The sequence below is a fragment of the Lissotriton vulgaris genome, chromosome 8 (assembly GCF_964263255.1).
Source record: "Lissotriton vulgaris chromosome 8, aLisVul1.2, whole genome shotgun sequence".
Taxonomy (NCBI): domain Eukaryota; kingdom Metazoa; phylum Chordata; class Amphibia; order Caudata; family Salamandridae; genus Lissotriton; species Lissotriton vulgaris.
The window spans coordinates 30,398,829-30,423,975 of NC_141696.1; the positions used below are offsets into that span (position 1 = coordinate 30,398,829).

The window sequence follows — 25,147 nt, forward strand, 5'->3', positions numbered from 1 at the left end:
ACTGGGTGTGAGTGTTTGATTTATTCAGATGCTTCATCCATCACCACCCCCTTTTGTACCACTTTTGGCAGCCATTAGTGTGGCAGGGTATCTCAGACATGAGTCCCTTGCTCACTTTGCCACTGGATTCAAGCAAGCCGGGCTAAAGACGGCTGGAATGCCAGAAACCGGTCCTCGGAAGCTTGTTTCCGGTCCAGGGAAGACATGGCTTGGCAGTTCTGGCTGGACTGTTCCCATGAGGCACAGGGTCAGACTGACTTGCATATAGCCATGTCTGAACTGGGGTGGCAGAGTAGGCTAAAGAACGGTGATGGATTAAACCCAGATCTTTTGACTGGGTGTGAGTGTTTGATTGATTCAGATGCTCCGTCCATCACCACCCCCTTTTGTACCGCTTTTGGCTGCCATAAATGTGGCAGGGTATGCTCAGACGTGAGTCCCCTGCTCTGCCACTGGATTCAAGAAAGCCGGGCTGAAGATGGCTGGAATGCCAGAAACCGGTCCTCGGAAACTTGTTTCCGGTCCAGGAAAGACATGGCTTGGCAGTTCGAGCTGGACTGTTCCCATGAGGCACAGGGTCAGACTGATTTGCATATAGCCATGTCTGAACTGGGGTGGCAGAGTGGGCTAAAGAACGGTGATGGATTAAACCCAGATCTTTTGACTGGGTGTGAGTGTTCTATTGATTCAGATGCTCCGTCCATCACCACCCCCTTTTGTACCGCTTTTGGCCGCCATAAGTGTGGCAGGGTATGCTCAGACGTGAGTCCCTTGCTCACTTTGCCACAGGATTCAAGCAAGCCGGGCTGAAGACGGCTGGAATGCCAGAAACCGGTCCTCGGAAGCGTGTTTCCGGTCCAAGGAAGACATGGCTTGGCAGTTTGGGCTGGACTGTTCCCATGCGGCACAGGGTCAGACTGATTTGCTTATAGCCATGTCTGAACTGGGGTGGCGGAGTGGGCTAAAGAACGGTGATGGATTAAACCCAGATCTTTTGACTGGGTGTGAGTGTTTGATCGATTCAGATGCTCTGTCCATCACCACCCCCTTTTGTACCACTTTTGGCCACCATAAGTGTGGCAGGGTATGCTCAGACGTGAGTCCCCTGCTCTGCCACTGGATTCAAGAAAGCCGGGCTGAAGATGGCTGTAATGCCAGAAACCGGTCCTCGGAAACTTGTTTCCGGTCCAGGAAAGACATGGCTTGGCAGTTCGGGCTGGACTGTTCCCATGAGGCACAGGGTCACACTGATTTGCATATAGCCACGTCTGAACTGGGGTAGCAGAGTGGGCTAAAGAACGGTGGTGGATTAAACCCAGATCTTTTGACTGGGTGTGAGTGTTTGATTGATTCAGATGCTCCGTCCATCACCACCCCCTTTTGTACCGCTTTTGGCCGCCATAAGTGTGGCAGGGTATGCTCAGACATGAGTCCCTTTCTCACTTTGCCACTGGATTCAAGAAAGCCGGGCTGAAGACGGCTGAAATGCCAGAAACCGGTCCTCGGAAGCTTGTTTCCGGTCCAGGGAAGACATGGCTTGGCAGTTCCGGCTGGACTGTTCCCATGAGGCACAGGGTCAGACTGATTTGCATATAGCCATGTCCGAACTGGGGTGCAGAGTGGGCTAAAGAACGGTGATGGATTAAACCCAGATCTTTTGACTGGGTGTGAGTGTTTGATCGATTCAGATGCTCTGTCCATCACCACTCCCTTTTGTACCGCTTTTGGCCACCATAAGTGTGGCAGGGTATGCTCAGACGTGAGTCCCTTGCTCACTTTGCCACTGGATTCAAGCAAGCCGGGCTGAAGATGGCTGGAATGCCAGAAACCGGTCCTCGGAAGCTTGTTTCCGGTCCAGGGAAGACATGGCTTGGCAGTTCGGGCTGGACTGTTCCCATGAGGCACAGGGTAAGACTGATTTGCAAATAGCCATGTCTGAACTGGGGTGGCAGAGTGGGCTAAAGAACGGTGGTGGATTAAACCCATATCTTTTGACTGGGTGTGAGTGTTTGATTGATTCAGATGCTCCGTCCATCACCACCCCCTTTTGTACCGCTTTTGGCCGCCATAAGTGTGGCAGGGTATGCTCAGACGTGAGTCCCTTGCTCACTTTGCCACTGGATTCAAGAAAGCCGGGCTGAAGACGGCTGGAATGCCAGAAACCGGTCCTCGGAAGTTTGGTTCCGATCCAGGGAAGACATGGCTTGGCAGTTCGGGCTGGACTGTTCCCATGAGGCACAGGGTCAGACTGATTTGCATATAGCCATGTCTGAACTGGGGTGGCAGAGTGGGCTAAAGAACGGTGATGGATTAAACCCAGATCTTTTGACTGGATGTGAGTGTTTGATTGATTCAGATGCTCTGTTCATCACCACCCCCTTTTGTACCGCTTTTGTCCGCCATAAGTGTGGCAGGGTATGCTCAGACGTCAGTCCCTTGCTCACTTTGCCACTGGATTCAAGCAAGCCGGGCTGAAGACGGCTGGAATGCCAGAAACTGGTCCTTGGAAACTCGTTTCCAGTCCAGGGAAGACATGGCTTGCCAGTTCGGGCTGGACTGTTCCCATGAGGCACAGGGTCAGACTGATTTGCATATAGCCATGTCTGAACTGGGGTGGCAGAGTGGGCTAAAGAACGGTGATGGATTAAACCCAGATCTTTTGACTGGGTTTGAGTGTTTGATTGATTCAGATGCTCCGTCCATCACCACCCCCTTTTGTTCGGCTCAGCAGCAGTATACCGCGGTATTGATTGAGGAAGCATGGCAGGCCTGGTTGGCCACTCATAGTCGGGTGTATCCAGTGGGGTGACAAATCCAGCAAGATGTTGCACCGCTTGTGTTAGGGCACTCCATGCCCAGCCGCTGCCCCAAATGTTATATCCAGAAGGGGTGCCTCTATAGGAGCCCCCGGCCATCGCGGAGAGCTTCATGGCATACTATGAGGAGCTCTACGCACCCCAGGAATGCCTGACGGACAATGTCATCTAGCGGTTCATAGATGATCTTCCCCCACAGTCGGTCTCGGACGAAGTACGGGAACAGTTAGATAGGCCCCTCTCCGACGACGAATTGGGCACTGCTCTTGGAGAGCTGAATCCCGGTAAGGCTCCTGGCCCCAATGGGTTTCCGTGCAAATTTTTCAGGCGGTTCTACGTACAGCTGGGTCCGCACCTCCCTCCAGTTGTGGAGGAGGCATGTGAAGACGGCATGCTCCCCCCAGATTGGTGACATGCGGAGGTAGTAGTCTTCTTGAAGCCGGGTAGACCCCCAGAGACGTTCTACCGCCCAATCTCTCTACTCAATACTGAGGCCAAGGTCCTAGCTAAGGCCTTGGCCAATAGGCTCAAATCTCACATAGCAGACTTGATCCGCCCTGATCAGGTGGGTTTATGTCTCGGAGAGCGACTCGACATAATATTAGGCACGCTCACATCGCAATATCGGCTAGGAGGAGTTTGGGGGAACAGGCAGTGCTGTTTTTGACGGACATGGACAGAGCTTTTGATTCCCTGAGCAGGGTATATCTGTTCGCCCTGCTGCGACGCTTCAATGTTGGCCCGCGCTTCATGGCTTACTTACGGCTGCTGTATACAGACCTCACGTCGTCCGTACGAGTGGGGGGGCGCAGTCTCTCAATCCTTTCGGGTCCAGTGGGGTACGCAACAGGGCTGTCCCCTTTCCCCCTACCTTTCCCCCTACCTATTCGCACTCACCATGGAGCCCCTGGCGTCGTGGGTGCGTATAGATGCCTAGCTCAAGGGCTTTCGGTGGTCACCGGACCTTGCTGATAAAATAGCACTCTATGCTGATGATGTTTTGCTCTTTCTCACTGATCTGGATCGGTCGGGCCGCGGCTGCTTCGTATTCTGCAGATTTTTGGTAAAACCTCTGGCCTCTATATGAATCCAGGTAAGTCGACGCTGTGGATCCTAGGTGGACAGCGGCGGGTGGGAGCATGGGCTTCGGGCCTTCAGCTGGCGTTTCGAGGGATGAAATACCTGGGAGTGTATCTGTCAGAGGAGGCGGCAGTCTTGCGGGATCACAACCTTACCCAGGTGTGGGAACGTATGAGTAAGGACTGGAAGGCTTTGTCCCGTATGCCACTAACGATATATGGCAGATTGGCCATCTTTAAAATGGTGGCGCTTCCTCGTCTACTGTACCAACTACAAAATCATCCACACCGGATTCCGCCCGTTGGTTTCAGCAGGTCAACTCAGCGCTGGGTGGGTTTCTGTGGGAGGGGGGGACCGTGCAGGTGGTGTTGCGAACGTTCTGTTTATCCTCCTATACTGGGGGGCTAGCCACATCTGGTTCTCAACGAGTGGTGGTATGGCGATAGGGGCAAACCGGCCTACACTGTCGAGCGGCACCTAATGGGCTCAGCGTCAGTGCTGTTGCTGTTGTATTCCGCCTCGCTTCGGAGGTGCCTTTCCTCTGCCACGCAGATGATATTTTATGTCTGGAGGCAAATGCTGGGCAGAATTGGGTGGTGGAACGTGCTTACCCAAGAGACCCCTCTCTGGCGAAATGGTCATCTGCCCCGCATGGACGCCCTGCAGGGTTTCCAGGGGTGGTACGCGATTGGAATCTCCTCCCTAGGAGATGTGATGTCGGGTTGCTCCCTGAAGTCCTTTCAGAATCTGCAAGATGAATTTGGGATGCCTCGCTCCCAGTTTTATAAATACTTTCATTTCAGGCATGCACTGACGCCATATTTGACGGACCTAGGATCACTTCCTGAGTTCAGTCCTTTAGAGGCCAAATTGTTTATGGGGCAATTATCTGATAAGAAAATCTCACGTATCTACCAGACATTGGTCCACCACTGTTCCACCGACTTACACAGACTCAGGATCGCATGAGGGAGGGATGTGGGGGATTTAGAGGAAGAGGATTGGGCAGAGGCCTTGGCAAGCCCGAGGGGGCAGCAATTTCCACTTGCCCGCAACTTTTACAGTTTAAATATTTACATTGCACCTACTTTACCCGAGAACGTTTATGGAGGGCGGGTGTGATTGGCTCCACCGACTGTCTCCGATGCGGTACAGAGGAGGGTACACTTTTGCACACTGTCTGGGGGTGCTCGGTGCTGCATAAATTCTAGAACAGGGTTTTCACGTGCTCCCATGCGCTCCAAAATTGGCTTTGTTGCATGGGACGGGATTGGGGGTAATAGGTACAAGCGTCACCTGTTATTGCTGGGCCTTACACTGGCCAAAAGAGAAATTGCTAAAGATTGGAAGGTGCCCCAAGCTCCGCCCTTGGCAGCCTGGAAGAATGGCATGGACTTTTGTATGGGACTTGAGCAACCTATATTCATGGCTAGGGGGTGCCACCGTAAGCATTTTAAGATCTGGAAGAGGTGGGCTGACTACCGTGGGCTGGACTTGGACCCTCCGCCAGAGAGGGCCGCCCTCCCCATGATATAACAGATGGATCATTGGTGAAGAAAACAGAGTGTTTCGATGGACTTGGCATGTCTCTTTAAGTTATTATATTGTAAACTAGTGGCAGCTACAGCGCAAACGGGGGGAGTGGGCGGGGGATGGTTTTTGTTTTTATGTAAAAGTCTAAGATGCTATTGTTGTTCCATTGCTGTTTGCAGCAGACTCCGGATCCCGGAGCTATGCAATATATGCAATCTATGACAAATAAAATCTGTATAAAAAAAAATAGAAGCAAAACATGCTTAACTTGATCAATGCACCATTCAGTGTTGCACCAACATCTGAAATCTCACTTCTAATTTTTAAATTCTGATTGTAGAGGTTTAATAGCTAGCAAGAGTTTTCAATAATAGACATTACACAAGCATACTTGTGATTTTTTTAAATAAGCCTTTTGTGACATCATTGCTGAATGTTTCACTATGCATGTACTCCTTTTCTTGTATGACTTTCTCTGTTCCTCATCCTGCAATGTACCCATTGTGTGACGTATTTCAGTAACGCAGTTGTCTTTATCCTTCAGATCCCACACTCTGTCTGCAGTGAGGATTGCCTTCCTGGGTACAGAAGAGCTGGCATTGAAGGACAACCTGTCTGCTGCTTTGACTGTGTCCCCTGTGCTCAGGGAGAAATCTCTGTGCCTGGTGAGTTTTGGAGGATGTAATTCTTTCAATAAAACCATTCAAACATGTATAAATTTCCTTGATGTATCAAATTTCTTGAGAAAATGAAAGATGAATTTGAAAAAGACACATCTCTGCAAGCAATTGTGCGTGCTAGTTACATGTGTAACAGGTTGGTACCTACAAAAGCAATAGTGTGGTTGTAAAGGTGGAGTAAATTTGATCTGGTAGGACATGTCTTCTGTTGATGCATTCACTACCAGAAAGGCAAGGGTCAATGTTGAATATGAGAGATTTGGTGCTGAAAGAGAAGTAAGGGCCAACCCTATTCAATTGGAATATGGGAAACAAGACCTTCAATTGTGTTTAAAAGGCAGCCGTCATTGATAGGGATGGGAAGGGATTTTGTCAGGTTAAGGGACCTGAGAAGACTTTGGGCAGCATATGTCTCGCAACTCAAAAATGACTTTTTGCTCCATACTGATGAAGGAATTAATCCAGAAACACTTGTCCATAGTTACACTGCATAGGCTGCACCAACAAGGGTGAGCAATTAAAGACACCAACTGAAGCAAGTGTTATCATGAACTGAATTTACCATGAAGCATTGAGAAAATTGAGTGCTGGGATGTGAGGCAGTGTGCACCCAACCTACCTCTGTTTGAAAAGGCCCCCTTGAGGTACTGTTACAAAATAATGAGGTGACCCATACTAGTCCAAGGATTGTAGTGTAGTTCCTATATTCCCAATAGGCTCTGCGCATTAGAATAATATATCCTATAGTTTAGATATAGGACTAAGGTCGTCTGGGTCTCTATCGAATATATTAAACTTAATAGTGAGTGCCAGCAAGCTCAGAGGTCACTCAAAACGTTCTCGAATTCACAAGAAGGGATTTGTTTCTGACAACCTCATAAACATGACACTTTTGTTTCCCAAGAGTAAGAAATATGTCTCTAGAGTCGTGGAAACAATAGATACGTATTTCACTCAGTCAATCGTGCATGCTTTATTTCAGCAGAGTTTGTAGAGAAATAGAGAGACGGGTGTTTTCAATAAAAAGGTTTATTGAACAGTCTTCTTTCTCATACAAGAGAAGTGAACTGCTACAATCGTAATGCAGGCTGCAAAGTATAATGCGTACAGCAAGAATAATATTATAAAATAATACTGTAAGAGCATTGTATGGTTTCTAAGCCATATAAAATAACATACATAAATACATAGACTAAAATACTCAACTGGTGCTTCTAAAATACGCCTACCCCAATGTACCTAACCTAAGTCTAGTACACAGAAGAAGTAAGTATTGTGTAGCATAGGTTTAGTTTCTTTGGCAAGTATCTATCCAAGATTTCTCTAGGTTCTGAATAGTACCTATATAAGGGCATGAATCAGGAAAGTTCAATCGGAGCCTAAAACGCCACACAACACCCACTCCATTTTATTATGTACGATATTACTAAGTTCTAAACACATTAAATATATATAAACATGATGTGTTCAAAAACCCATCCAAAATACATAAGAATGCAATGGTATTGGTTGTACACGAAAACAGCATTTGTGCTGTATGCATTTTAAAGCAATGTGTCATTCAAAGCATATAAATTGACATTTGAAAATGCTAACCAAATGAATTACGAAAATACATTTTTGAAATGGCTCCTAATTACAGATGAAAAGGTCAAGACCATTTCATGGCAGATTGTACAAACTGTTTGAATGTGGACAAGGTCAAATATTGTCTCTTGGAAGTTTTTTCAAAGAATTCTAGTTCTCTACGAATAGTTCTACTTTAAGCAGATTAATGTGTGCCAAAAAATGAAAAAAGGACACATTTGGAAAAATGTGAATCGTAGGAAAAAGAGTACTAAATTTTAAAAATTGTTTTTAAAAAACGAAGGTCGAATTCAAAGTCTTCCCAGAACATTGTGTGCCAACTTCTAAATTAAGTGTTAAGTCTGTAAAGAATTTGTCTACCATTGTAGGTGAAAGTTGGATTACCTAGTTAAGAAGACCAACTGTACACAGATGTGAATCATGGCCGTCAGCGCTGGTCGCATTAGCAATGTTTGGATTAGGTGGTACCTGTGTGCCGCTTCCCTCTTGTACCTCAGCAGTAGCATGTTGGGTCTGCGAGGTCTCAACGAATGCCGTCATGAGGATTGGTGGCCGCTGGGGACAACACAGTGCATGAGTCGTTACTGGTCCAAACAAAGTATCAACTTCCGTTGGCATGACTGATGGGAGTCTAAGACAGATGTCTAACACACATTCTCCTCCGCGTAGCAGGCATTGTAGAACAGGTAAAATGTAATCTTGCCAGATTGGTCTGAATGATAGAAACCATGTGGTATTCAGCTCTCTTAAACAAGTTAATCCCAAAATTTGGATTATGCGCTCACGTTACCTCAACGCCAGAAGAGTATCCTCCAAGGTGAATTGGATGTAGCTGTGAGTTGGCTTGCCATATCGGAGCAGAATGAGTAAAAATAGTATTCCTGCTGCGAGTCCCAAAACAAGAGGCAGTCCGCCAAACACCAAATGCACAAAATTTGGAAATATTCCTAGGACTGCTTCGAATGGTGCTAACAGTCCCGAAAAAACGGTCTTAAATACATATACAATACCACTCGTATCAGACATGTTTAAGATACGACCTAACATTTCAGAGAAATGTATAGGGCAGTTTGTTGTGAAAAGACTGTGTATCTCTGCAGAAGTCCTTGCAACTTGCAGATCATACGTTTCTTTGGACGAGGTCAGTGGCACAGTTTTTTGCAAAAGAATGGCTTTCAGTCTGCTTAAAGTATCAATTCATATAGAAGAGATGTTCAGTGCAGGCCATAACGTCTTCGTTTTAGTAAACAATACTTGCATACAGCAAGTGACCCTGGCTGACACAGTTACGAGATAGGCTATTCCTGGCAACATGCCACAGCAGCTGTGATCATTCAACATTAAATAACTTCCATTAGAAATTTGCACAAAAATTGGATCAATCACCGCAGCTGGTGAACCTTGCAGGTGGCAGGATAAGTTATTCGCGGAACCGTAACAGGTCCCGTGTAAATGAATACCCTGACATAGGAGAGAACCGCTTAGTGCGTTTTCGCAATTTGTACCACTAAGACACACTTCTTTACCCCCACTCCAACATCTGTGTGTTTAAGGTAGAACCCAGAATGTCTTGAAGTATTCTTTACCCAACCTTTAATACAGACCTGCTGGTATAAGTTTTAAGCAATACTGAAAATGGAAAATCATAACCGGCACAGAGTGATTGTAACGTGTATTATCCATTCTGTTGCTGGCTTATCAGAAACAGTTAATGGTAATCTTTTCAGTTTTTCCATGCTCAGCACCGTATAGTCTGCTCCCCTCTGTGCCAGAGAGATTTGTTTATCTGTAAGGTTAAATACAGAAAACAGTGACGTGGTGTTGGTTAGAAGCCATGGCACATAGCCTGAATGAAGATTTTGTAACGTCCAGCCTAACAGCATTATAGAACGCAGTTGTGATTGACCATGTTGTATCATGACCAAGTCCTGTTCCACTATGTCCATGGCAGAGGATAATATGCAGTTCAAAGAATATATTCTGGGTGACAGAGTCGTTAACACATTGTCAACTACGGAGTTTTCACTAAATTAATACAAACAATTTCTCATATACGTTCTGCAGTCTCTGCTTGCACAATTTTCCAAGCTTCATTATAAGCAGCATAGATACCGGCGTATATGAAACGTTTATGCCGTGGCTTGGTAGGTCCTTGTAACAAGTCCCTCAGATCAATGCCATCTTTAAGTGAAGATAAGGATTGTTTTACTTCCTTTAGTGTAGATTTGTGTAGCCACTCAAGGCACAGTTTCCCTGCACTGTATGATGTTACTGTCCCTGGATGTTGTCTCTGGACATATCTTGGATCTGGCCCACTGAATGTCAACCCTTGTGTCTTATTCAGGAATCTATCTTGACAGTTGTTTGTGTCTCTGGTCCAGATTAACCATTTTTTCCAATCAGGATTTGTTCTGTTTTGTGTTAAAATGTTATTTATGTCTACCTCCCCCTCTGAAGTGGTATTACTATCAGGTGATGGTTTAGGTATTGACGGTTTGTTGAAATCTTTTATCTTGGCTAACCCAAGACAAGATGTCTGTTGAACGGTATCATTCAAAAACAGTATTTGTTCAGGGATGATGAAGGCTCTAATTAAAGCTTCTAATTCCTGCACTTGCCAGCCTGTTGTGCCGCAGATAGTTTTTGTCTCAATTATGTCTTTCCAAAAGTCGAAGCCTAATGTAGACAGATGAGCATCAAAGGCTGCAGAATACATTTGTATTGTATTTGTCAACATACTTTTCATTCCTGTCCTATTAACATTTTTAAAGTAAAATGATTCTGGATTTGAAACATTAAAATCTGAAAAGTACGGAAATTTGTTATAAAATGTTTTTGAGCTACCCTTTGGTGGCGTGGGACAGTGTTCTCATTGATTGTAAGTTAAAATATTTCTAGGATTTGCAGATCTGTGCACAGCGTGATGACCATAGTGGTAATAACAGTACCTTTGTTCATAATCTGCTGAAACTTTTAAGTATTAATGATTTGTAAATTTTGCCTACAATTCTAAGTCTGACATCATATTCTTAACAGTCACAAAGTCCCAATCATCAAAAAACGTACTAGCTGAAACAGTCACTCAAGGAAACCTTGAATTGGTGTGAAATCTTCAACAGCTCTGCAGGACCAAAGATGTCATAATCATTTCTGTCCAAAGCTATGCCACCAGGTATAGGAACGGCTGTGATGTTCACTGATGACAAGTCTCTTTATTCACGATGGGATGATTTGTGTAGTTTGAGTAGTAAGCTGATGTTCTTACTTGCTGTGTCCTTTTTAACATATCTTCCATTTATCAGCATTCCCAAGGTAAATACAAGAGTCAACCAAAGTAGAAAAAAAGGACACTCAAACTAATCCACGTTCAACACATGGTGAAACCAGATACGTTTTTTCAAGTTGACGAAAGAGTTCTGTAATTTTTTCTTTAAAAGTTATTTTAGCTGGCGTCGTTTCAGGTTCACTGGGATCCTTGAAAACATATCAAAGTTAATGAAATAGCCAGAGGCAGTTCTGTCAATTGTTGGTAGTGCCTCGGGATTCGTTGAAATCGCTGGAACCACTTGATCACATGTCATACTTGTACAGTTAGATGCTATTTCATTGTAGACAGGCTTTTCTTTACAAACTGTTATTTGGGTCTCAAGAGGTACAAGTTCCATAGACTTTTTCCTTGTTTTAGTACTGCAGATTTTTCAAAGGTGATGAGTCTTTCAGTTTGAAAATCTTAGATAGTAGCCAGATTCGGGCATCTGCTACATCTTTGGAGTTCACTTGGCCTACTACTTATGATCGGCCACATGATGTGGTTTGACCAGGTCAATGGACACAAACCTGTTCCTCTTTTTACCAGCAAGGGGCGGAAGTACTAGTGTTATAGATCCGTGTACTGCTAGGACAGGTACTGGTTGTCTGTAAGAAGGCCCACATTCCTTCTTGTCTGCGATCTTTGCTCTGACCAGATCCCCGATCTTTGGAATCCACTCAGGCCTTGCTGGGACTGGTGGTTTATCTTCAGTGGTTGTTGACTGTAATAAGACATTGCTTAGGCCTTTTCTTATTTCATTTAAGTCCTGCAAAACAGTCAAACAAAGGGTTTTAGTTCTACCACTGAAGTGTGACGATCAAGGTCCGGAATGATCATTCTCGTAGCAAAAAGCATTTCATAGCAAGTGATACCCCCGAGAGAATTTCTTGGCAGATTGTTAAGACTACGTTGGACAATTATTAGATGTTTGACCCACCCGTCACTTGAGCCTAATACCCTAGCCGTTATAGATTGCTTTGTGTCTTGTTTTTTTCTCTCCACTACCAAATTTCCCTCAGGTTGGAATGGACTAGAATACCCCAATACAACGCCCAAGCTGGCCATGGCCTCCTTGTAAGCCCTAGAGCTAAACGCAGGACCCTGGTCCGAATGTAGCGTGCCGACTGCGTATGTGCCGATAAAGACTCGCAAATCTTTTATAACATTTCGGGCGTCAGCCGAGCGCTGAGGCCATATCCAAATGAATCTTGAGCATGAATACACTGCAACCATTTGTAGTTACCGTCCCTGTGAAAGGGACCGTAGTGGTCCAGGTAAACGCAAGCTAATGGTTTATATGAAATTAACAAGGGTGTCTGCGCAGGACGTCTCACTGCAGAGACTTTCATCTTTTGGCAGATTTCACATTCCAAAACATAGTTTCTGGTCTGTTTCCTCGCGCACGGCCACCAGTATCTCTGTTTTAATAACGACACTGTGGCGAAAACACCTGCGTGTGCAGAGGCAAGCCCTTCATGTGCTGCTAAAATTAGTCCTAATCTATGTTCCAATGTTTGGAATTACCCTATCCCCCCACTCCAGGGATTAGAGCAAATGGAAAATTATTTGCATCAGTTATATAAGAGTATTTGAGGGGAAAGCCTTTTGGTAATGTTTTATCACTGTCTTTGCCTGAAGCATTTACAGCTTGCATTATTTCGCTGTTTATTTTCGTTTTTGAACAAGTTATTGCAGCTACGGAAGCCGTTTGCACAGCTACCTTCGTGGCCTCATCAGCCAATGAATTCCCTGCAACTTGAACGCCATCACGCTGATGACTCAGTGTATGTCATGTGTATGTATGTAAGGAGAAGTGTGGCTCACTGGTTAGAAGCGGCAGACCCTGAAGCAGAGGTCGGCCTGGGACCAGGGTTCAATTCCCGATGCGGCAGGGTCTTGAGTTAATGTCCGCGGACTCGATAATTCTCGCCTAGGTGCGTACGCTTACCATGGACCCCACTCTGCAACTCTGGGCAATAGCTTGCTTAATCTCCACAATGGCCCTCGCAGCGCCGGGGATGCCTGGCTTCACCTTGGGGCTTCCCTCTCACAGGGAAAGCCAGGACGGGTTCCCCAGCGGTATACAGAGCCAGGACGCCATGTAACGAGGTAACAGTGCGCTTTACAAGTATACATACATTACATTACACATTACATGCATCACATGAGTTTCTTGTAGTTCTTTCTGTAACAGAACTACTTGTTCCCAAAGCAACTTATGCTTGATTGTGCCAACTTTTGCATCTTTGAAACCGTTTTGAATCCAGTTCTGCAAGTATTCATTGTAAGATTGAACGCAATAATATGAATCGCACACTATGAGTGTGGGGAATTCACAATCGGTATTTTCAAGAGCCATCTTGAATGCCTGTAGTTCAGCTCTCTGAGTTGTACAATCTACTAGAGATTGGGTTTTAGTGACCATAGGTCGGAATTTACCATCTCGCCAGCGACATTTAACGATCATGCATGCAGCACTATAAGCTTGTTTACCCCCAATTGCAGGTTGTGCTGATCCGTCTGTATAAATTACACATTCGTACTGTTCAAGACGCAGAATTTCAGTAGGCAGAGGACATTCTTGTTTGTATTGGAGAAATTCTTGTGTTTTCAAATAAGGGTCAAAAACATATTTAACGTCTGTTGCAGCAAGAGATTTAACCCATTGTATCCGTCTTGGATGTAAAGCTTTTGCATTTGGAATGCTCGCTTCTGTCACTGCCTCTAAGGCAGATACAGGAGTATCGACCATTATGCGCTTACCCTTTGCGAGTGTTCTCTCTTTTGCTACTGCAGTTTAAACCGCTGTCAGAATTTTTTCTGTAGAAGTGAATTTCAATTCTGCTTGTGTGTACAAGTGTGATTTATAAGCTATTGGTACTTTTTCTCCTTCATTAAAGGTCAAGTATGTGAATCCACATCTTCCTGGAATTATTCAGATCACTGGGTTGCGTATGTTTACGTGTGTCTGTAAATGTGTCGTTGCTAACATGTCTGTTTGCACTGAAAGCAACTTTTCTGTGTGTTTTTGAGTCCAATTAACTGTTTTAAAATCAGGTTTGAATAATTTGTCGAGAGGTTTAACCCGTTCCGCATAATTTAGAATGTAAGTTCTTCTGAAATTTAGGAAACCTAGAATTGACTGTAAGTTTTTCAGCGTTTTTGGAGGTTGGAGCAGCGCACATTTTTCTGGAAAATTTGCTGCCAGGCTTTTGCCTTCACTTGATAACTCATATCCAAAAAATAGCATGGGGGCATTCTTGATTTCTTAAAACTGAATTTGTACCCTTCAGAGGCGAAGCCAAGTATAATGGTGTTCACTCTGTTCAAGTACCTGTCCAAGTCATCCTCTATTAGATAGATGTCATCAACATAAGATAATGCCTCATCATCATACGTTTGTAGCAACTCTGTTACTCTAGCTGAAAATAACACTGGACTATTCTTGAATCCCTGGGGGAGACGACAGAAGTGACGCTGTGTCCCCATAATTGAGAAAGCGGTCAAGTACCTACTTTCTGGTGCAATGTTTTGACAGAAGAAACCGTTAGAAATATCTAATGTTATTTTGTATTTTTTGCGCACAATGTTATTCATTAGTGCTGCACTGTGTGCATTTTGTACTGCAAATGTTTTGCAACCAGAGTTTAAATGTCTGTAGTCCAAAACTAGCCAATATGTATTGTCTGGTTTGGAGACAGGAAACAAAGGATTGTTCATGGACGAGGTGCATGTTTTAATCACCCCTTGGTATTCAAGTTGATCTAATATCTCCCTGACCTGTTTTTTAGCTTCTTGCTTAACTGGATACTGCCTTTGTGCAGTTGGTTGATTTTTTAAACTGGATTTTATGTTGAGGAGAATCCTCATCCCACCCTACATGATTTTTGCATAATGTTGAGCCTGGGCTACTGCCCATTTCCTGGCATATGTATATTTTTTATGAATTGGAATATGATTGGAGAAAGCTGGCATAAGGATGTCTTTGCCATGTGGGCACTCCCTGACAAATTCAGGTGGCCAGTTTTTTTCCGCTAGAAGAATGTCATAAGCCCGAGAGAGCTTTTCCCAAAAGAGTGCTCTTATTTTTCTAGTTATGTCCCCCTCCATCCGGAGTGTTACTTCATATAACTTGTGTGGGACACTAACCCTGGTATATGCAGTTTCAACTTGAATGCACTCATTCAAGTCCACTGTCTCCAGATGATCCTTCAAGATCTTGCTAGCTATGGTGACTTCTGCTGCGCTGTCCAACATTGTCTGAGCCCACTCCCTGTTCTTGAGTTGTGTCCTCAAGATCCTCGGCATGTCTGATTTTTAGACCTGCAACTTCTTTTTGGTGAATTGAGTTTTCCTATTTTTCTGAACGTGCTGATCATCTGTGGCCTTCACGCTTTCTTCCTTTTGTTCTGACCGTCCCTTTTCTTTCCGATTTCTGTGATGAAGGCTGAAAGGTACAAGAGGAACATGTATCAGTATCTTGATATCTGTCACATTTTCTCAAACTATCCCTATTTCTGAGGTTGCACCTCCTTTCATAGGGTTCCTTAGGAGGAGACCTCCCTCTGGACTGAGAACGCTTCTCTTTAGAAGTTTGTTTAGTGTTCTCCAACTTGTTTTTAGGAGTGTGAGAGTATTTTTAATAAAGACCTTTTCAGGACTTTCAGTCAGTTGGAGTTTCACCTGTTTACCACTCAAACTGTCTCTACCTAGTTCTTCATAGGATTTTTCAATTTTTCTGGCTAGTTCCGGAGGTTGCTCAGTTACATCAAATTCTCTTAATTTCTGGCAGATCACCACGGATGCTGCTTCACCTTTAATATTTGCTAATATTATTGCTGAGACCTGTTTGAAATCCATTAGTAATTTCATACCCAGGTTTAAAGCAGGCCCTGCCCCGTATTCATTTTGAATCTGTTTCAGGACATCTGGTATTACCGCCACAGATGGAACACCATGAGTTTTGGTGAAGATAGCAGCAAAGGCAGTACCCCAAGTGTCACAGTCCTACAGGTGTGGTGCGATCCCCATTGGTAAACAGATTGTTAGAATTCTGTGTTTCTCATGAGGGGTACTATCAGGAAATACTGTCTCGATTTGATTTATTTTTTTAGCTATGCAGAACGGAATTTGTTCCCGTTTTGCAGGTAATTTATCAATGACTGATTGTATAGTCTGTGGTGTCATTTTATATGTGTTCCCCTGGTGAGGGGTGTGTTGTGGAATCCTTATAGAAGGTAGGCCCGTTAGAGTCCACATGACGTATTGAACCAATTGTCTGTGGATTTTGATTAGTTGTTTTAGTTGAACTGATAGTTTGGGACCTGTCATTTCTTCAATGGTAGGATGTGGTGTATAGCTGGCTAATACCGTCCGTGTAGCTCCTGGTCTACCTAGTGGACCGAGCCTGGTAATGTGATTTATATGTTAAAGGGCGCCTTTAAACCAGAGCGCATGCTCTTGGTATGTTAGTGGAATTTCAACATCCTCGAAAGGAGTGTAATCCGTTGCAGGTTCCTCTTCTTTGTAGAAGTGAAACATGTGTGTTACTGGATTTGCTTCAGGAAAGAGAATCCATGAATAGAATACCTCTGTCTGACGATATTCATGTGCCTCTATTACGAAGATGACCCTACCACCTCTTGATGATAAGCCATTTGTCATAAGTTTTACAGTGATGGTGTTCCTTAAATTTCCTTGGATCATGATAGCGTCCGCATCAGCTTCAATAAAGCCTGTAACGTCAAAACCTGGTACGGCATTATTGCCACCAAGTACACCGTTCTCATCGTCACTCATTTTGTTGACTGAAAGTTTGCAGAGTAAGTTTCAAGGAAACAAAGATAAGGTGCACAATATTTTGGAACACTGTATCCTTCAACGTTGAACAAAACTAAAAGCTAATAAATAGGAGTTTTTCGTCCTACTCAGCTATGGCGGACATTTTAACCATTTGCCCACTCCATACGTCTATTGGAGTATATTACGGGAAAAATGGGGCTCTGAGAAAAGCACAACTGAGCTACTTTAGTATCTAGCCTTAAATTAGTGCCTTACCAAATGTGGGCGCCATGTAGTGTAGTTCCTATATTCCCAATAGGCTCTTAGCATTGGAATAATATATCCTATAGTTTAGATGTAAGACTGAGGTCGACTATGTTTCTATTGAGTATATTAAACTTAACAGTGAGTGCAAGCTAGCTCAGAGGTCACTAGAAACGTTCTCGAATTCACAAGAAGGGATTAGTTTCTGACATCTGCATAAACATGACAACTTTGTTTCCCAAAAGTAAGAAATATAAATCTAGAGTCATGGAAACAATAGATAAGTATTTCCCTCAGTCAATTGAGCGTGCTTCCTTTTAGCAGCATTTGTAGAGAAATAGAGAGATGGGCGTTTTCAATAAAAAGGTTTATTGAACAGTCTTCTTTCTCATACAAGAGAAGTGAACTGCTACAATCGTAATGCAGTACAAAAGGGGGTAGTGATGGACGGAGCATCTGAATCAATCAAACACTCACCCCCAGTCAAAAGATCTGGGTTTAATCCATCACCGTTCTTTAGCCCACTCTGCCACCCCAGTTCAGACATGGACATATGCAAATCAGTCTGACCCTGTGCCTCATGGGAACAGTCCAGCCCGAACTGCCAAGCCATGTCTTCCCTGGACCGGAAACAAGCTTCCGAGGACCAGTTTCTGGCATTCCAGCCGTCTTCAGCCCGGATTGCTTGAATCCAGTGGCAAAGTGAGCAAGGGACTCACGTCTGAGCATACCCTGCCACACTTATGGCGGCCAAAAGTGGTACAAAAGGGGGTGGTGATGGACGGAGCATCTGAATCAATCAAACACTCACACCCAGTCAAAAGATCTGGGTTTAATCCATCACCGTTCTTTAGCCCACTCTGCCACCCCAGTTCAGACATGGCTATATGCAAATCAGTCTGACCCTGTGCCTCATGGGAACAGTCCAGCCCGAACTGCCAAGCCATGTCTTCCCTGGACCGGAAACAAGCATCCTGGAACTGGCTTTGGGTTCATAAAAGGATTGTGGTTGTGAGAATAAAACAGATGTATAGGGAGGGAAATCAGAGAGTAGTTAAAACAATCCATTACACATAGTAATGCCCTTAGTAAACTGGCCGTGGTTTACAGTAGCACCAGTTTTAAAATGGGGCCTGTCTCTCATGTATTCAAAAGTACTTTTCTGGTTCTTGATGTTGTACAGAGTATAGTCTTCTGTAAAGAGGTAGGGATAGGGTGAAGTAGGGTACAGGCCCACTAGGGGGAAGTGTTGACGTTTCGACCTTGGCGCATAAAGGGTGTTTTGTATTCCATGCAGGGTGGTCTTCCTCATGACGTGGGGGGGACAACCTGTATCAAGGCGAAGTCAGTGTTACAGCCGCTCAGGTGGCGGTCCACATAGCAGTAGCGGTGATTTAGAATAGGTATTGAATACAATGTGTCGTTTTCAGGACAACAGTGTCGATTGAATCCCAACACTGGTGGATTAAGGCATCTTAGTATGCCTCCATAGCGCAGTCCCGGTGATCAGCACTGTACTCCTCCATTCAAGGTACTCCATTGAAGGTACCATTCAAGGTATTCGAGCTGATGAACTTGTGTTGATGCACCTGTTGCCAGTGAGTGGTACAGAGACCGACTTTGGGCAGCATTTCCTGCACTCCAAAATAACTTGTTGCTTAATGCTGATAAAAGAATAAGTCCAGAAACACAAGCCTAAATTTACACAGTACAGCCTTCTCTAACAAGGGTGAACAATTAATGCATTGAGGTAAACTGAGTGCTAAGATGTGAGGTAGTATTCTTCCCACCCACCTGCTGCTCTGCTAATGGTTTACATAAATTGCATATTTCTGTGTTTTTGCAGACCATATCGATTTTTCCTCGAGGATTGATCCAAAATGTGCGCCCTTGAAGCCATTTAAAATTCAAGATAAAACAAATGGGAAAGAGCAAATCTTTACTTAGTAGGAGTCCCTTTCAATAGATCTGGTAATTGGCACAACCTATTAGCCATTCAGGGACAGCTATATTCTAGGCTTATGGATGCTGTGTTCAATTTTTCTTCCAAACTAGGCTCCACACTTCTTAAGGTCATGCTTTATATTTACCTTATTAAATATCTTTCCATTGCAAGGAATCAGGGGAGGATCTGGGGTTATCGAGACAAGGCAAATTTGCAAATGGAGTTGGACGGGTATTGTGGGTACCTGCTTCCCCACCTCCTAGTTCATCTATTTTCATTTGCTGTGAAGAGCTTGGTCTGCAGTATACTGATGATACTATCACACTCTGCCCAATAGTGCTGTGGACCTTAACTTGGGACAAACTTGCTGAATAGAATATTTATTTCGGAATCTTCCTCTCTAGATGGTTTCCCTAAAGGTACTGTGGTCCCAATGTATTAAATTAGTGAGTGTTGAACTTGGGGAACCTGGCCTTTTTTTTTAATCCTGGCACTGTCATAATAAAGATAACTGTTGGATTAAATCTTAATTCCTTGCCCTTCGATGGGCACATAGGGAAGAACTTGGACTTCTGAAACAATCAGTCTCATTGTATGTTCTTTAAAAAACTGTTCCTAATATTGAGCCCTGCCTCTTTAGGGTGAAGTACACCTATCCCGGGTAAGTACTGGGACATTTTACGCTGGGATGTGGTCACCTTTTTATGAGTTTCCCTTGGGGTTGAGATTTTTCCACCCTGTGCATGTGATGCTGTTTCTGTCCAGTCTACACTGCAGGTGGGTTATGTTCATACATTTTGGTCCTCAATTAAAGGAATTAATGCAGAGTGGTGCCGCAAGTCATTTAGCTGCCCCACGCTGCGCTAATTTTGAAGCAGAGAGATGCATGTTGTCTACAACGAAATGATGGATCCCTTTCCTCTCCCTTGCACTGGTGCACAAAATGCTGACATGCACTGACTCAGGCACCCTTGCAGCATAGGGCAAGGGTGCTTGCGTTGAGGGGAATGATTGTTTATGTACAAGAAGGTGTTCCTTCCTGCACATAAACAATCTGAAATAGTGTTTTGAAACTTCTACGTGTGCTTTTTTATGCAGCACACATAGAAGTAGAAAACGTAATTTTTTTTAATGATTGTTCATGTGGAGGAAGGGACACCTTCCTGCACATAAACAATCACAAACATTTCTCCTGGTTTTGCCCAGAGGACGCATAGCATTCTGATGCATTTCCAGTTTTAAGATGTCTTGTAAATCTGGAAATGTTGCAGGAGTTTTGGGGTGTTGCATGGATACCCCCACAGCAACACTCATGACACACCCCTTTCACGCAAAGTGTTGCGTGTACAGGGGCCATATTTAGAATGACACGAAAAGCCACGCAGGGCAACTTTACGTGTCCTTGTAAATATGGGGCAGTAGGTTGCGCTGCCAGTGCGTCACAAAAAGTGACAGAACAGAGGCACTATTTTAACCACTTCTTAAATCTCTGTATTAACTCAGTGGACCAGCCCTTGTTCATCTTCATATGTCATCAAATGAATTAACCTGTTCAGGCTTCTCAAATGATCTTAGTGATGTTACTAGATTAAGAAAGAAGTTATCTGAATATGTGTTTTTTTGTATGTTTTTCCTATTTTATATTTTCATGCTACTTGTGCTTCTATATTTTTTACCACCATGGTTTCAATTAACTGAATGAAGATAATTAACGGGAAGAGATGAACAGTTACAGTGATTAATTTGTAGTAGAATGGGTGTTGGTGCCCAAAGCTCTGCTGAGAAGCCAGCGTCCGGTGCTACTAAATGTTGGCATGCGGAATAGCATGGCTGCATAGCCTTGAATCCACCTCATGACTCTTTAATGCACCACCAGACACTCCTTGCCTCTTTAACTTACTCTTGCAGGTTCCAGCTGTCTCCCTCTGAGGCTTTTTTTTGTTTTTCTTTTCCTCATTCTTTCCCCTCTGTGTGTTTTTCTCTCTCTGTGAAAATGTCTGCTCAAGAAAAATAAGTGTTGGTCTCCAAAAATGAGTGCTGGTGGTCACCACCGACAAAAATTTGCTCAAATTAATCACTGATCAGGTTACATTAGTTCATTACAATTCACTAATATATCACTTCTGCGGGATCTGCACTTTCCAGCTCTCTGAAATCCATCACTCGCCAGTTTCATGTCCTTTAATTATATGTTTCAATGCTTACATTTAGATGACATATCACACTAAATGTTGCAAGACCAATATTTCTAGCTTATCTAGAAGTAAATATGCATGAAAACTGTAAGTGAGAGCATGAATCCTTGATAAGTGAGTGAGGGCATGTATTTGTTTTTGAAAAGGTGAATGGTGGGAATGGGATTTGAAAGACTGAATGGGTGAGTGAGTGGATTGATAGAATTAAAAACGTTACCGAAAATCGAATAGGCTGAAACTCTTGGAAGGAATATGAGTAGTGCGAGTGGTAATAATGAATTTGGTAAGGTGAACGTTTAAATAATGGGACCAATTCACAAAGGTAAATTGAGATGAAAGTCTAACTTTATGACTTTCGGTATTCACAAAGGGCATTTACGAGTAGTAAACTTTGACTTTTGCCTCAGCTTAACTTAAGTTTTGGTCTTCAGTTTAACTGAGACCAAAACTGAGGCAAAAGTCTAAGGGGCATATTATCAAGAATGGAGTTAATATTATCGCCGCTTTAGCTAAAGCGGCTATAATGGGCTTGATAATATGTAGAAGAGAATTCCCATAGAAGCCCATGTTCACACCAGAACATGGGCTTCTAATGGAATTCACAAGGGCATATTATCAAGCCCATTATCGCAGCTTTAGCGACAGTTTCCTGCCTCTAAAGTGGCGACAATTTAACGCTGTTTCTTGATAATGTGCCCCTAACTTTGATACTCGTAAATACCCTTTTTGAATATCGAAATTCGTAAAGTTAGATTTTCGTCTCAGTTTAATTTTGTTTGTGATATGAGTGGTATGACTGGTGTGAGTTGTAATAAAGATGTGACTATTGAAAGCACTGTGGAGGAACCTGATACTACTAGACTTACCCACGGCTTTTAACAGGTCCACGCATGAAATCATCAGAGCTCTATCTGCTGCCTGTCTGAATCCTCCATCTCTGGTTCACCACCAAAGTGGATTCAATCATTTCTGTCTGACAGATCCCAAGTAATTCCGAAGGGCCTTTCACCTCAGAAGTTAGACCCGTCCCTTGAGGAGTTCCTCAAGGATCATCATTATTGCCACTTTTATTTAATTTTATATCCTTTCATTAGCCTGCCTGCTTTGCGCTATAAGTATTTCATTTCTTTTGATGGAGTAGGTACCAACTTCTTTCTAATGTTGGAAACCAAGACAATTCCAAGAATCTTTTTCCTGTTGCCTTGAACTAAGTTTAAGACTTGATTACTCTGAGTCATCTGAATTTAAAGCCTTATAAATCTCAAACAACGCTCACTTGTTCCTCTTTTATTCCACAACCAGGCACAGACAGCAAAAATGAATTCATCACTTTTTATCGATTAGGATCCCATAACTAGCAATAGAAATGATATGTGACAGAAACTGAGAATTGGTTAGTGTGAGTTTCATCAGGTGTTGAGCTTTCTCATGAGAAGGATGGAGAGGACCTTTAAGAGATACAGAATACAATCATTTCTGTAAAGATTATTCCAACGCAGAAATATTGGTTGAAGATCTTTATTGTAGCGTAAGAAATAGCAGGACCTCCAGCTGCTTCCACTGAAGCAATTTCTCCACTGACTACTTTAATGAATAACATTCCATATCACTTAGCAACCACAACATTCCAATGAGAACAAATCCCCACATATCTCCCCCCTTACATAAAACAAAATGAAGATTAGAACATATAATATATAACCTACATATAGATCTATACCATTACACTTAGTTTGAATAATATGCACAAATATCTAATGTTGAGGGGCATGACACCTAGACACATTCCCACAACTCCAAGCTGACCCATCAGCTAAAATAAGAATATTTTTCTTCACACTTCTGACTTGTAAAGATATAGAAAACTTGCTTTCACCTTTAGTAACAACTCCTCCTCTCTTCACAACCACCCAATCACCTACAACGAAATCAGGAACTTTAACACTTTTCCTCAAAATGTAATGGTCTACTGTTACTCTCTGTTTTTCTTTAACATCACTCTCAACTGCAGCACGGTCCACCCACACACATTCTCTGTCTTTTAACCATCCTGGAACTTCTTTCACACCTGGTTCACGTCCCTTCAAAGAAACAAACGGGGACACTCCAGTCACCGCATGTGGTGTAACTCTGAAAGACCACACCACTTTTTTAAGTTCTTCTGACCATACCAAACCATTCGCTAACGAAAGCTGAATATTGTCCATCAACAAACGATTAATCCTTTCTACTAAACCGTTTGCCTGAGGCCTGAACAACGCCACCTTTTCATGAAAAATTCCCATCTTGTTTAAAAACTCTTTCATCCTTCTTGAAACTAATTGAACTCCATTATCCGATACTAAAGTTTTTGGAATCCCTTCACTTAAGAATACTCTCTCCATGAAACCAATAACTTTTTCAGTCTCAATACATTCAGTAGATTCTACAACAAACCACTTTGAGTGATAGTCTACCAGGACCATCAAAAACTTATTCCGAGATCCTAACTTAGCTATAGGACCCAGGAAATCAATAGCGACCCTTTCCCACGGCTGTTTAGGAAATTCAGTGCATGCAAGTGGCGGTTGCCTCACAACTTTAGTTTTATCACTCATAGCACATGCATGACACTCTCTGACAAGACCCTCAATGTCATTGTCCATCCCTGGCCACCAAAACGATTGTCGAATACGCCTCTTGGTCATGTTCCTTCCGAGATGTCCTTCATGTGCAATGTTCATGATTTTACATCTAAAAGTTATTGGTGGTACCAACTTTCCTCTTCTCCATAATTTTCCATCACTCACACTCTACTCATCTTCTACATGATAAAAACTCCTAAATCGTACATCTTCTGAAATTCCTTTTGGCCACCCTTTTGATATACACTTCATAACTTTCAATAATAAATCATCATTAGACATACTATTGTCCCATTCCTCTTTGGCAAAAGCTTGTTCCTCATTGCACCTTATCAAATCCACAACGTCCTCCAAATCATCATTAGTAGCATCTACTGGCATTCTAGATAAATATTCTGCCACAACATTTTTTACACCTTTCATGAATTCCATTTGAAAATTGTATTCAAGTACTGATAGTATCCACCTAGAGATTCTGGGGTAACATTCCCCTCCAAGCCTCTTCCACCTTTAAACAAATGAACCAATGGTTTGTGATCAGTACGTACTTTCAGTGGTAATCCCCAAACAAAGTATCTAAAATGCTTGATGCCCCAACAACACGCTAGAGCTTCCCTCTCAATCGCAGAATACGATATTTCTGCACGCTGAAGTCTTCTAGAACCAAAACCAACTATCTTCTCCACTCCATCATGTATTTGAGAAAGGTCGGCTCCAATTCCTACACCACTTGCATCTGTGGTGACATATGTTCTCTCTTTGACATTAAAGTGTCCAAGAGTAGGCGCATGCAATATCCCTTGTTTTACAGCTAAAAATGCATTCTTACAAGATTCACCCCATTGAAAAGTAACACCATTTTTCATCAACAATCTTAAAGATTCCACAATTTCAGTGAAATTCTTTATAAATTTCTAACAATACTCTGCGAGTCCTAAAAAAGACTTCAATTGCTCCTTGTTAACAGGAACAGGGGCATCGTTAATAGCTGAGATAATGCTTTTTTTAGGCTTTATTACTTCCTTTGATATCTCATGCCCTAAATAGGTGACATAATCTTTCTTTAATTGGCATTTTTCCTTTTTAATGGTTAAACTATTCATGATGGTTTCCATTCCTCCCTACAATCAACACATCGTCTTGAAAACCCAAGACGTTGTCCATATCACCAAAAATCTTTTGCATGATTCTTTGGAACACCGCTGAGGCAGACGCCAACCCAAAAGGCATTCTCAAATAACGAAATGCTCCTAGCGGTGTTACAAAGGAAGTGAGATGTCTTGACTCCTTGTCCAGATATGCAGCGGACATATCTATTACACTAAAAACTTC

At 43.2% G+C, this 25,147-nt stretch overlaps 1 protein-coding gene across 1 annotated transcript in view; it reads left to right on the plus strand.

The window, feature by feature from the left end:
* Nucleotides 1-5,982: 5,982 nt before the first annotated feature.
* The window catches only part of LOC147693301 (vomeronasal type-2 receptor 26-like), a 29,654-nt gene continuing 10,489 nt past the window's right edge, over nucleotides 5,983-25,147 (plus strand). The window contains exons 1-2 of the mRNA XM_086935911.1: nucleotides 5,983-6,087; nucleotides 18,068-18,079. The gene's annotated coding sequence lies outside the window, so the exon portion shown is untranslated. The remainder of the gene's footprint in view (nucleotides 6,088-18,067; nucleotides 18,080-25,147) is intronic.